The sequence below is a fragment of the Diorhabda sublineata genome, chromosome 1 (genome assembly GCF_026230105.1).
Source record: "Diorhabda sublineata isolate icDioSubl1.1 chromosome 1, icDioSubl1.1, whole genome shotgun sequence".
In the NCBI taxonomy this organism is placed as follows: Eukaryota; Metazoa; Arthropoda; class Insecta; order Coleoptera; family Chrysomelidae; genus Diorhabda; species Diorhabda sublineata.
The window spans coordinates 12,161,659-12,177,211 of NC_079474.1; positions in this window are offsets into that span (position 1 = coordinate 12,161,659).

A 15,553-nucleotide genomic window follows, 5' to 3' on the forward strand; every position below is an offset into this window, starting at 1 on the left:
TAAAATATGCTGAAGATCATCACCGACTTGATTTCGAATATAATTTCCATTCTGTTTTGGTTCTAATCCATAATTTTATCTTAATTATTAACTTCTTCGTTGATTTTTTCTTCCACGTTTCGGAACCATGACAATATTCATAATTTTTCTAAAAATATCGATTTTAGAGAAAAAAGTTTCAAATAAAATATGAAGTAAATAAAATAGACAAATAACAACAAATAATTTGAATTGGATATTGCTTCATTTGTTTTTGTGAAATAAAATTAAATAATTTTCAATTTATTCGCGATTTAAAATATTTTCGAGTGTATAAACCCATTTTAAAGTGAAAATTTTGGGTTAAGGAAAAAATACCTGGAATACATTTTTGTAGAGAATTTTGTACTCTACGTTTATTGTTTCAGCATTTTTTTTCTAATTCCTTGTAGTTTTCGAGTTATTCGCGATTTAAAATATTTTCGAGTGTATAAACCCATTTTAAAGTCAAAATTTTTGGGGTTAGGAACAAATACCTAAAATACTTTTTTATAGAGAATTTTGTACTCTACGTTTTTTGTTTCAGCACTTTTTTTCGAATTCCTCGTAGTTTTCGAGTTATTTGCGATTTAAATTTCATCGTTGATTTTTTCTTCCACATTTCGAAACCATGACAATATTCATAATTTTTCCGAAAATATCGATTTTAGAGAAAAAAGTTTCAAATAAAAAATGAAGTTGATAAAATAGAGAAATAAAAACAAATATGTAGAATTGGATATTGCTTTTTTGGTTTTGTAAAATAGTCTCTATTGAGATCAATATATTTTTGTATGCGTTCGAACCAATTATCGATTGAGGTACATTCGAAACGTGTGATTTGAACGCTTCAACCTCTTCTTCAGGCATAGAAAAGAAGAAATTGAGTACCAAACAAAGACTGGACGCTGGATGATCCATCAATTTGATGTTTTGATTGTTTAAAAACGTTGCAATGGGGTATCCAAAGCGAAAAAATCTTTTTAACAGCCAAATTTTCGTGCAATATCATCCATGTTTTTAGCCGATTTTGGACGACATTAACGAAATTCATCCTGTGCGATCCCTGTTGGTTTAATCCATTTTTTGACCAAGATGAATGTTTTAAGTATTCGTAAACAACTCAAATAGCACTCGTATAAAAAAAACTGAGTGAAAAATGTCAAATTTCAAGATGACAATGTTAAATTTTACATATTTAAATAAAATAGCAACTATCGTATACGTTTTTTACTAAACCTCTTCTTTTTTCAAAGAAAAAACACCATCAAAAAGTAAAAATTTTAACGAACAAAAACCCCAGAGACTTTTTTACAGAAAGCAGTTATTTTGATGGGAAAATTTAGATGGAAAATTAGGAATGAGGAGAAAAAATAGGATAGGAGGAAATATAAATATTTCAAATCAAAAAATGACAGTGTGTTTTTATTTTTTAACATTTTCTTCGGCATCTATCAGGGTATTTTGTTGTTAAAAACGTGAAAAATGTATTATTCGTCATCGTATTATAAAAACGATCCGTATTCACGTTGCGATTTCGAAAGTCTACTTAGAAATGTATCAGACAAATAATATTTTTAACACTTTAACCATATCACGTCTTGCCGACATCAAAGACGGCTTTCTCAATGCTATAACACAACAAAACCATCAACAAGACATGAATTTAAAAATTTTCGTAATTGTTTCTTAGAAAATACACTTTTATCGCGAAAATTCCACTAGAAAACTCAATTTATAAATTAAAATAATTGTTGACTAACTAGTATCGATCAGAAGACGTAGAAATAACGAGATAAGGGCGCAAACAAAGTCACGGAATGTCTGCAGAACGTAATATGATGAAACAAACATCCAAGACAAGAAACAAGCCACGAATTTACACAGCAATAATCAGACTTATACATAAAAACGATACTAGGAATATCAAAAACGAAGAGACTCTTGAAGACGACTAACCTCGGATGGATCTTAGGTAGATCCAATAAGAAGTTGACTCACGCTGGAAGCCGAGAATTTTGAGGAGTTCCAACATGTGCTACGACACACGGAAATGTTGAAAACTTCATTATCTCGTACTGAAACATCTATTATACACATAGTTAAACCCCTATTTCTTATTTTTTGAAATATTGAGGATCATCTTCGACGAAAAAAATAGAAATACGACCTTCAACAGCAACCGTATTTTGAGAAGTCTAATGGTTGATCAGGATTATATACTATACCCCAGTTTTAAGGGAATTGCGTCAAGAAAAGCTTAGATTTTTAGAAACACGGTCACTATTCAGAAGTACCAGAATATATTGAAAAATTCTTAGCCTACTATAGAACCAAACAAAAATTTCAATGTCAAAATATTTGATTCCTCAACATATTCTCCTCTTAATTGAATACATTCATTACAGCGAACCTGCAACGTCTCTAGACTTTTCAAAAAAATGTTTCTTCTTGCTTTGCAAACCAGACCTCCACAGCTTTTATTACCTCCTCGTTGGAAGAAAATTTACGACCTTTTAAGTTTTTTTTTCAGTTGAGGAAAGAGATGATAGTCGAACGGAGCCAAATCTGGTGAATAAGGGGGGTTCTAGTAACTCAAACCCTAAATAACGAATTTTTTGCATGGCAACATGAGATTTGTGTGCAGGGGCGTTGTCCTGCAAAAACAAAACACCTTTGTATAACTTTCCGCGTCTTTTCTGTTCAATTTCTTTCCGTAAAGTGGTCAGTATTAATATCCAGCTATTGTTCTATCCTTATCCAACTTTTTCATCAGATTTTTGGACACGAACTTTCTTTGGTCTTGGAGAACCAGAGTGTCGCCATTCCATCGATTGTTGCTTTGTTTTTGGATCGTAGAAATGTACCAAAGTCTCATCCATAGTAACAATTCGTTTTAAGGAGTCTCTAGATCGTTTACAAATCGAGCACAGATCGAACGCGATACTTCTACACTTGCACGCTTTTGGTCAACAATTAAACATGTGGGGATCCATTTTGCAGCAATTTTTCTCATGTCCAACTATCTGATAAAGGCGTTCGTATGAAATATTCAGTGCTTCAGATTCCGTTTTAGCTCAATTCGACGGTCTGATAAAATCATGTCATGAACTGCATCGATATTTTCGAGAACTGACACAGAAACTGACCTTCCCGATCGGACATCATTTTCAATGGAAAATTTACCTCTTTTGAAACTTGCAGTCCAATTTTTCACGGTAGCATACGAAGGACATTGATCATCAAGGGTATTAAGTATATCTTCATAAATCTGCTTACCTCTTAACCCTTTTAAATACAGATACTTGATGATGGCTCGATATTTCAATTTTTCGATTTTCACAATTACGGTAGACATCTTTTTTCTTTTAATTTTTTGCGTAACTCTGGTTTACTTTTTTGAAGCCAAACTTTACACTGACACTTCTAATAAGTTATTGTTCGTTGCTATGGTAACGTAATATTTTGTTTATGCATGGAACTGGTCCAGGCTAACTAGATTTCAATACATCCTCGTATAAATCTGAATCATTTTGCCCAAAGGCCCGGGAAATGTTTATTAGAATGCGCAGTTTTTATACGTCAAGCTCATATTGCATCGTTTCAATTTCGAAAACAAAATATCCAATAATAGTTAGATACGCAATTTTTTCAGTTTTAAGGATCTTCTCAACCAATTTCAAATAGAAATTAAACATCTAAATTGGTTGAATCTTGCGGTTTCCAACCACAACAGTAGAAATGTTTAGGATTATGTAAATCAGTGGATTTTTGGCGAAGCCTAAGGTCTGGTTATAACAAAAAAATAAGCGATTTAGAGGTAGTTGAGGACTTTTCCATATGGGATTTTATGATGGGCTCAGTACAGGTCCAGACTTGGGCCAAATATGTACAACTCTGGCCCTAGTTTGGTGGAAATCTTGGATGATAACTGGGATGTACCTCGCTTGGTTTGTAATCCTGGACAAGGACTTAAACATATAAAAACAATGAGATATCTATTATGGATTAGATATAACGAAACTTTATATAGTTATTCAAAGTTCTGCCAAGCCTAGCTGAGTATAGGATGGCCGAGGTAGGATTACCAAGAGTTTAACCATGCTGGGGCCATTATCGGTTTGTCAAGGCCGGGTTTCCCAGATTTGGCCCAATCTAAGCCCCGTAGTTCAAGCATGGAGGCTCCTACATGGGTTATTTCCATCTTTTATATCATTTAGCCCTTCTGATAATTCCCGATGATGTGTTTTATTTGCCCTTCAGATTTTATTCTATCATAAATATATCCAAATGGTAAACCCTCGTATTTTGTAATTGTAAAAATAATTTGCAAAACAACATCTGATGTCTTGGTGACTTCTTTTTTAACCAGAAGACTTCGCTGCTTAACATATGTCGTACATTATTTAATATCTGTTTTGTAGGTACAAACCACAGTAGTATAATTTCTCGAATGTGTCTACATTATACACATTTGTTTGCATAATTGATCGGTAATGATACCTGTCGACAGGTTGCAACCGTTTTTTTTTCAAATTCTACTCTTAGTACTTTCATTGTCTTTATCGTTCCGTTTTCGTCTTGGGAATATATAATCGCCGTTAATGACATTATTTAAAAGAAGCATGAGCGTATCACGTGGGAATTGAGTAAATAAATAATTAAATGCGTACTTTGTGTTTCTGTATTTGCGATGAGTAAATTTGAGGTTAAAAACTGAAGTGAATAATGATTATCCAAGCTTCAGACGTCGTTCACATTCAAATTCTATCTAGATTCAGTCTCGATATTCTTCTAGAACCTCGTATAACTTAATTCTCTCTATCGAATCGTTTGTTTATTTATAATTCATGAACTGAAGATTTTGGTGTTAGTTATGTTCATCATCATCATCATCATTTTCCCTCCTTAATGATGTGTGCTCTAGCCCAAAAGCCATCACTCCACTGCCACAGTTTTTTGTGATTTTTCTAAGGCCTTCGATTGTGTTAATCTTAATTCCTGATGCTTATTGTGGACAAATTCTTGAAATGGGAGTTAAATATACCGCCTTATCTAAAAAATTAAGTTCCTACTGTTTTGCGCTCAGATCATTTTGATTTCCTTCTGTATATTGAAATTTGTATCTTTATTTATGAGAACTAAAGTTTTTTTAAATAAAAATTTTGTTTTTCTTATATTATTTTAACTTCATACTCAAGCTAGATACAACCTTTCGAAGGTCCGCAATTCAAAATGTTTTTGAGTACATGAACCCATTTTACGGTGAAAATTTTGATGTTAGGAGAAAATGTTTGAAGACCAATCTGTAGAGAATTTTAAACTGTACATTTTTTGTTCCAGAACTTTTTTTCTAATTCCTTGTAGTTTTCGAGTTATTCGCGATTTAAAATATGTTTGAGTGTATAAACCCATTTTGAGGTGAAAATTTTGAGGCTAGGAACAAATACCTGGAATACTTTTTTGTAGAGAATTTTGTATTCTACATTTTTTGTTCCAACACTATTTTCGAAATCATCATAGTTTTCGAGTTATTCGCGATTTAAAATAGTTTCGAGTCTATAAACCCATTTTGAGTTGAAAATTTTGAGGTTAGGAAAAGATGTTTCAAGACCAATCTGTAGAAAATTTTGAACTGTACATTTTTTGTCCGTAAGCTTTTTTCGAAATCATCATAGTTTTCGAAATATTCGCGATTTAAAATAGTTTCGAATGTATAAACCCATTTTAAGGTGAAAATTTTGAGGTTAGGAAAAAACGCTTGAAAGCTAATCTGTAGAAAATTTTGAGCTTTACATTTTTTGTCCGAAAGCTTTTTTCGAAATCATCATAGTTTTTGAGTTATTCGCGATTTAAAATAGTTTCGAGTGTATACATTCTGTACATTTTCTGTTCAAGCACCTTTTTTCGAATTTCTCGTAGTTTTAGAGTTATTCACGATTTAAAATATTCTCCAGTGTATAAACCAATTTTAAGGTGAAAATTTTGAGGTTAGGAAAAATGCTTGAAAACCAATCTGTAAAGAATTTTGAGCTGTACATTTTCTGTTCAAGCACCTTTTTTCGAATTTCTCGTAGTTTTAGAGTTATTCACGATTTAAAATATTCTCGAGTGTATAAACCAATTTTAAGTTGTAAATTTTTAGGTTAGGAAAAAATCCTCGAAGACTAATCTGTAGAAAATTTGGATCTGTACAATTTTTGTTCTAAAATTTTTTTTCGAATTCGTCTTAGTTTTCGAGTTATTCGCGATTCAAAATATGTTCGAGTGCATAAACCCATTTTGAGGTGAAAATTTTGAGGTTAGGAACAAATACTTAAAATACTTTTTTGTAGAGAATCTTGAACTCTACCTTTTTTATATTGGCACTTTTTTCAAATTCCTCATAGTTTTCGAGTTATTCGTGTTTCAAAATTTTTTTGAGTTCCAAATCCCAAAATTTCGAAAACCCGTGCCCGTACTGTTGTTAAGTTCCTAGACTTATTCAGTATATATCTTTATTTAGTTATTTTCATGTTTGTTCTTTAGTTTTAACAAGATTTTGTCTTCAAATTTTAATGAAGCCTCTCTCTGGTACTCACCGATTTCTTGCTTGTACATTGGTGCTACATCTATTATTTCCATAACTTTGTAGTACTCGAATCAAGTTTTGTTATTTTTCTTATAGATGGGGTACGTTCCAGCTTTATTCCAATAATCTGGTAATCCCTTTCCTTTCCATATTTTTTTTTATTAGTTTTCAAATCGTTTTAAGCAGCTCTCGCTGATGTACTTTCAGTCTTTTCACTGTAGTATCATTATTTTTAATACTAAATGAGATTTAAGGGAAGAAAAAGAATTTTACTGAAGTATAAAAGTTGAATTTCTAATACTGAACCCTTTCAGGTGTGTATTAATGATGGCGGATAAATGACAAAGTACCCCGCCTCTGTCTTGTGTAAATAGAATCTTTTGCATATCCACCCGTTCAATTATTTCAACTTTTTTTCTCCATTATATTTATTAAACTCATTCCTTATTCATTTCATTTAATGCTTACATCTTTTTACTCCTTTTTTATTGCTTTGTAGTGGTAAAAAGTGCCGCTGGTGGATTTTCTCTTTGAATATGTACAGGATCGGATCTAATTGAATTTGTGATATCTCGAAATATTCATTTTTTCTCTAATTGATCAAATAAAATATATAATTTTGGTTTTTTTGGGTATAAGAGACGCTATATCCTTAAAAAATTTATTACAGATGAATTATACAGGGTGAAATCGATATATTTTTTTAACATGATAATTATTGAAACTATGTTCTTATAGTTTTTAAAAATAATAAAACGAGTGTTTAACTTTGAAAATAATTGTGGAAATAGATGAAAAAGTGTACAAAAATGTTAAAATGTTACCAATATAAATAATCTGAGTTAAAATACATCACTGTTAATTCCCAGTTTATAACAACATTTATTTCAATTGTATCTGATTCCGACCCTGTATTTTCACACTTGTTTATACCAAATGTTATTATAAATCAAGTTTTGTTTACTTTTTATTGTAATTATTCTATTTTAGCAGTTAATATCATTATTTTGTTAAATAATAGTTGGGTTTTCCATGCTACACAATTTAGTAATTTTTGAAAGCAAATTACATCGTAGATTTGAAAATTGATTTCTGTGAAGCATTAGACGACTGAACGATCTATAAAAAAAAAACAGAAAAACAACTAGTGAACGAAGGTCTTTATGGATATAATGTTACAATATTACGAGGATACGATTTGCTTTTTAACAAGAAATCATTGTATTGCGATCTAAAGGGTTTTCCAATAAGAGGTGTTATTTTGAACAGCCCGCTATTTCGGTAAATGTCACTTTTGAAGCTGTCATTTTTTGACACTTGACAAATAGAAACTACGCCATTAATGAAAATGGAACGATACACGCTTCAACAAGATATTGACATTATTAAAATTCACTATAAAAATGATGAAAGTTTGGCAGAGACGGTTCGTAAAACTAAAACATTTTTGGGTCGACGTGAAGCACCTTCTCGGACCGCAATACAAAAATTGGTGGAAAAATTTGAGCTGTTGGGACAAGTTAGTGATGTGAAGAATAAAACCCGTGTACGTCGCTCAAGAACAACTGAGAATATTGCTGCTGTAGCCCAAAGTGTTGAAGAAAACCCAGGTTTGTCCATTCCTCGTCGTTCTTTGGAATTAGCCATTCCACAAACGTCATTACACCGTATTTTGCATAAAGACTTGGGTCTTAAGGCTCAGTTAACACAAGAACTCAAGCCGGCCGATAATCACCAACGTAGTGTCTTTGCTGATTGGGTCCTTGAAATGCATGAAAATGATCCGGAATTTCATCGCAAAATTATCTTAACTGATGAGGCCCATTTCCACCTTGGTGGTTACGTCAATAAACAAAACTGTCGAATCTGGGGCTCGGCAAACCCAAGAGTTATTGTTGAAAATCCTCTCCATCCTCAACGCGTGACTGTTTGGTGCGGTTTATGGTCTGGCGGTGTCATTGGACCTTACTTTTTCGAAAATGAGGCTGGAGCAACAGTTACAGTGAATGGATTGCGCTATCGAGATATGATTAATGATTTTTTATGGCCGGAATTGGATGGTATTGATTTGGACAACGTTTACTTTCAACAAGACGGCGCTACGTGCCACACAAGCAACGAAACCGGACCGTGTTATCTCTCGACGAGGTGATCACAATTGGCCACCGAGATCTTGTGATTTAACACTTTGCGACTTTTTCTTTTGGGGCCAAGTGAAAGATAAGGTCTACGCCAATAGTCCAGCATCGATTCAATACCTCAAAGATGGAATTCGTGAGGCTATGAAAAGGATATGGTCCTGTAAGCGCAGTCGTGGCGGCCATTTGGATGATGTTGTGTTCCATTATTAACAGCATACCTTCCTCTTTATAATGAAATAAACATCCGATCATTTATCTCAAAAAATGGCATTTTTCTTCGAATATCAAAATAACACCTCTTATTGGAAAACCCGCTACTATGATTAGAATCAGGGATTCCCGAAATGGTACAGGTGCACCTCCAGGGATCCACCCTCTACAACTAGCCGAGAACTTCTGATTTAAATGTATGTAATTTCAAACTTTTTAGTTCCTATAACTTAGACTACAACCAGATAAAGACGAGAACAAACATTGAATGAAATAACTTGATTAACAACATGTTGAAGAAAATCACTTGGTACAGATACGGATAAGAACTAGAAGAATAGGAAGATCAAGGAAGATCTTGGTCGGTGAAATGAATGAAGTTATTGAAAATAGAAGGGAGAAACTACGTAAAGAAATTGTAGAGAAAAGATCCACCCCTAGACTCCTAAAACGAGAAAACTTTCAAGATAGTGGTTGAATCTGCTTCGAAAAAGGCAAAAACTTATTTTGTAGGATTGTTTTTTTCGACTATTTTGAAAACAAAATTGGAAGAAAGGGCTAAATGATTATGGGAAAATATTTTTAGTCAGTGAACAAGGGTTTTTACCCTAGATTCCCATCAAGACACATTGATTTGCTTTAAATTTTAACAGTCTATCCTATGCCGATACGTGCTTTTATTCTGGGGATGACCACCCCTTCTAGCTGGTGGTAATTTTTATATTGAAACCACCAGTAAATAGAAAAAATTATTATGAGCAGAAATTATTCTGTGGGGTTTTTAGAAAAATTAATACTTTTTGACTTATTCGTGATTGAAATTTTACACAAAAAAAAAAACATATTTGTGATACATTTTTCACAAATATCTCAAAAAATTTAGATTTGATCAAAAAACTGTGAGTAGGTTGAATGTAGAGTTAGTTAGTTAGTTAAAATTAAAACAAAGTTTTTTTTTTTTGATTACAGACCTAATACAAATCGAGTTATGATTTATTGAAGAAAGATTTTTAAAAATTTAAAATTGAATAACTGGAAAATGATCATTTTTACGAAAAAAATGTATTGAATCTTTTTCAAAGAACTTTAAAAAACCATTCAAATGAGACTTGATAAGAGTTAGTAATATGTGATATGGGGGAGTTATGACGAAAATAAGATTGAATCCTTTCATTTCATGGACAAAACGTCATTTCTACCCTTGATATTGCCACCCTAATTGGAATAAAATGTTATAAATTCGCAAATCACTTTAATTGAATACAAATACTAGAAGCAAGAATTTTGAACGATTTAGAAAGCTTGATTTTGAAAAAAATTATGGTTGTCTTTTATTAAAAATAAGTTAAAAAATATGAAAGATACTGCTTGAGAACAATAAAAAATTTGTTTTTCTTATTTTTTTTAATTAACATCATAATTAACCAAAATACAACTCCTTTCGAAGGTCCGTCCGCAATTCAAAATGTTTTTGAGTACATTTTACGGTGAAAATTTTTAGGTTAGAAAAAAATGTTCGACAACCTATACAATCTATAGAGAATTTTGAGCTGTACATTTTCTGTTCAAGCACCTTTTTTCGAATTTCTCGTAGTTTTCGAGTTATTCACGATTTAAAATATTCTCGTGTGTATAAACGCATTTTAAGGTGAAAATTTTTAGGTTAGGAAAAAATGGCTGGAGACCAATCGGTAGAAAATTTGGAACTGTACATTTTCTGTTCAAGCACCTTTTTTCGAATTTCTCGTAGTTTTCGAGTTATTCACGATTTAAAATATTCTCGTGTGTATAAACCAATTTTAAGGTGAAAATTTTTAGGTTAGGAAAAAATGGCTGGAGACCCATTTGTAGAAAATTTGGAGCTGTACATTTTCTGTTCAAGCACCTTTTTTCGAATTTCTCGTAGTTTTCGAGTTATTCACAATTTAAAATATTCTCGTGTGTATAAACCAATTTTAAGGTGAAAATTTTTAGGTTAGGAAAAAATGGCTGGAGACCCATTTGTAGAAAATTTGGAGCTGTACATTTTCTGTTCAAGCACCTTTTTTCGAATTTCTCGTAGTTTTCGAGTTATTCACGATTTAAAATATTCTCGTGTGTATAAACCAATTTTAAGGTGAAAATTTTTAGGTTAGGAAAAAATGGCTGGAGACCCATTTGTAGAAAATTTGGAGCTGTACATTTTCTGTTCAAGCACCTTTTTTCGAATTTCTCGTAGTTTTCGAGTTATTCACGATTTAAAATATTCTCGTGTGTATAAACCAATTTTAAGGTGAAAATTTTTAGGTTAGGAAAAAATGGCTGGAGACCCATTTGTAGAAAATTTGGAGCTGTACATTTTCTGTTCAAGCACCTTTTTTCGAATTTCTCATAGTTTTCGAGTTATTCACGATTTAAAATATTCTCGTGTGTATAAACCAATTTTAAGGTGAAAATTTTTAGGTTAGGAAAAAATGGCTGGAGACCCATTTGTAGAAAATTTGGAGCTGTACATTTTCTGTTCAGGCACCTTTTTTCGAATTTCTCGTAGTTTTCGAGTTATTCACAATTTAAAATATTCTCGTGTGTATAAACCAATTTTAAGGTGAAAATTTTTAGGTTAGGAAAGAATGGCTGGAGACCCATTTGTAGAAAATTTGGAGCTGTACATTTTCTGTTCAAGCACCTTTTTTCGAATTTCTCGTAGTTTTCGAGTTATTCACGATTTAAAATATTCTCGAGTGTATAAACCAATTTTAAGTTGTAAATTTTTAGGTTAGGAAAAAATGCTTGAAAACTAATCTGAAAATATTTTTGAGCTATACATTTTCTGTTCAATCACATTTTTTCGAATTTCTCGTAGTTTTCGAGTTATACGCGATTTAAAATATTTTCGAGTGTACAAATGCATTTTAAAGAGAAAATTTTGAGGTTACGAATAAATTCCTACTACACTTTTTTTAGAGAATTCTGCAATTCACGTTTATTGTTATAGCCGCTTTTTTCGAATTCCTCATAGTTTTCGAGTTATTCGCGTTACAAAATTTTTTTGAGTTTCAAGCCCCAAAACTTCGAAAATTTGTGCCCGTAATTTTGTTAAGAGCTACTAGACTTATTCAGTATCCCAAAACCTTCCAGATCAAAATCAAAATTACCCAATTTTATTTAACGTTTTAGCTAAAAATCGCTTAATTTGCCAGGACTAGTATGGAACTGGCAACATCTGCTTTGGTGAAAAGACACTTTCTACATATATATAGATATAATATGGATTGAAATACATTGGTTAAAGCTTTAAAAACGTAAATAGTATCCTAAAATATCATTCTATCTTCAATTTAATACAACAAATGTATTTTTTTAACTTTCTAAATGCTTTAAGTTTTATTTCATTAAATTTTGACAATAAGGGGTAGTTTTCACCCCTTACAATAATTTGCATATATTGCCATAGGGTAGATATCGAAGTGAAGAGTAAATAGAACTTAATTTCGAAATTTCATGCAAATCCGTGCGTCTTGATGGTATTCCGAGATGATACTATATTTTTACCTTTATTTACTGTACTATTTTTATTAATATCTAGAAAATTCTCAGTGAACCTTTGTAAGTATACAATATTTATATTTAAAATATAAATATGTAATGATCTCGTATTCCCAAAGTACAATGACTAATCCTGAAGATGAAAGGTCAGTAGTGCAAATAATTTGTACATCGCCATGTCCACCGACATTAATTTGAATATTTTCGCATTTCGGTCTCGTCCCACGCACACATACACACACACACACACATACAAAACGACCGAAACACATAAATTATGGTGTCCGTATCTAGAGAAAGAACGACTGAATACGTAATGCACAATTTCAACTATTTTAAGGCTTTTTTGAAATGTTTTACGGCGTGTCGTACTGTACGTGATCGCGTTATGCGGTTGTTGGTTTTACTTTTTTTTGAATCATAACCACTTTTTTTCACGGGGACAAATTTTCTAGGGCGATTTTCATTACGAGTTTTTCCAAGTATAACAAAGATATGATTTATGAAAAAAATTTGTTTATCAAAATGATTGGAGTGCTAATTGATTAAACGACATTACAAATTTTTACAAAGGTCTTTAGAAACGAGTTTAACGATGTAAATTGTGAATAAAATATCGATGCAACAATTTGAAATTATAGGTTAGAGAAGAGCAGAGCTCTATAAACACATACCAAACCGATTTATAATTCAGTTTTCTGCAAGTAGCCAAAAGAAAATATGAGAGTGATTGCGTTTATACAATCTTATTTATTGATTTAGCGTCCCTGATTTCTTTCGCCAAGAGTTGGCAACCCTGATACTAATTCTAATATGATGATCTTATCAATCGATTTAGATCGATGGTACTAAACATTTCTTTCACTTGAAACTGTCAAGAATTTTTAACTAAATGAAGAATTAATTGAAAAGTTTCTCATTTATTCAATTATATATTTTGACGGCCCTCTAGAAGTCGCCACTGCACTGGGCATTGAGAAAAAACTCTGTAGATCATCTATTCGATAATAATTTCAGTGGGAAACCAGTTTTTCCTAAAGTTGGCAAGCTTTAAACTTTGACAGTTCATGAAAATGAGGTTAGATTTCTGCTAGAGCCAAAACTAATATGATTAAAGATCTTATCATTCGATTTAGATCGATGGTACTAATAATTTCTCTGTCGCTTGAAATCACTTGGAACCGTCAAGAATTTTTAACTAAATGAAGAAATAATTAAAAAGTTTCTCATTCAATTCAATCATATCTTTTGACGGCTTTTTAGAAGTCGCCACTGCACTGGGCATTGAGAAAAAACTCTGTAGATCATCTATTCGATAATAATTTCAGTGGGGAACCAGTTTTTCCTAAAGTTGGCAAGCTTTAAACTTTGACAGTTCATGAAAATGAGGTTAGATTTCTGCTAGAGCCAAAACTAATAGATTAATGATCTTATCATTCGATTTAGATCGATGGTACTAATAATTTCTCTGTCGCTTGAAATCACTTGGAACCGTCAAGAATTTTTAACTAAATGAAGAAATAATTAAAAAGTTTCTCATTCAATTCAATCATATCTTTTGACGGCTTTTTAGAAGTCGCCACTGCACTGGGCATTGAGATAAAACTCTGTAGATCATCTATTCGATAATAATTTCAGTGGGAAACCAGTTTTTCCTAAAGTTGGCAAGCTTTAAACTTTGACAGTTCATGATAATGAGGTTAGATTTTTGCTTCAGTCAAGATTTGTCATAACTTAGAGTTGAGTTCCACTGATTTTTTGTCTAATTCCAAATAAGATAATGCTACAAATAACCAAAAGAAAATATGAGAGGAAAAACTAGTGATTGATGAAGAATGAAGAAAATACTGCAGTCCGCCCAGTTTTTTTTGATTAATTTGTTAAATGTTTGCGTTTATAGAAACTTATTTATTAATTTAGCGCCCCTGATTTCTGTCGCCAGGAATTGGCAACCCTGCTACTGATTTCAATGTGATGATCTCATCAATCGATTTAGATCGATGGTACTAAACATTTCTTTCACTTGAAACTGTCAAGAATTTTTAACTAAATGAAGAATTAATTAAAAAGTTTCTCATTTATTCAATTATGTATTTTGACGACCTTCTAGAAGTGGCCACTGCACTGGGCATTCAGAAAAAACTCTGTAGAAAATCTATTAGATAATAATTTCAGTGGGAAACCAGTTTTTCTTAAAAGTAGGCAAGCTTTCAATTTTGACAGTTCATGAGAATGAGGTTAGATTTTTGCTTGAGCCAAAACTAATATGATTAATGATCTTATCATTCGATTTAGATCGATGGTACTAATAATTTCTCTGTCGCTTGAAATCACTTGAAACCGGTAAGAATTTTCAACTAAATAAAGAAATAATTAAAAAGTTTCTCAATCAATTCAATCATATCTTTTGACGGCTTTTTAGAAGTCGCCACTGCACTGGACATTGAGATAAAACTCTGTAGATCATCTATTCGATAATAATTTCAGTGGGAAACCAGTTTTTCCTAAAGTTGGTAAGCTTTAAACTTTGACAGTTCATGATAATGAGGTTAGATTTCTGCTAGAGCCAAAACTAATATGATTAATGACCTTATCATTCGATTTAGATCGATGGTACTAATAATTTCTCTGTCGCTTGAAATCACTTGGAACCGTCAAGAATTTTTAACTAAATGAAGAAATAATTAAAAAGTTTCTCATCCATTCAATCATATCTTTTGAAGGTTCCCTCTAAAAATCGCCTTTGCACTGGGCATTGCGAAAAAACTTCGCAGATAATCTATTCGATAATAATTTCAGTGTGAAACCAGTTTTTTCTGAGGTTGGCAAGCTTTCAACTTTGACAGTTCATGAGAATGAGGTTAGATTTTTGCTAGAGCTAAAACTTGTCATAACTTGAGTTGAATTTCACTGATTTTTTGTCTAATTCCAAATAAGATAATGCTACAAATAACCAAAAGAAAATATGAGAGAAAGAACTTATTTAATAATTTAGCGCCCCTGATTTTTGTCGCCAGGAGTTGGCAACCCTGGTACTGATTCTAATACGATCAATGATCCTATCAATCGATTTAGATCGATGGTACAA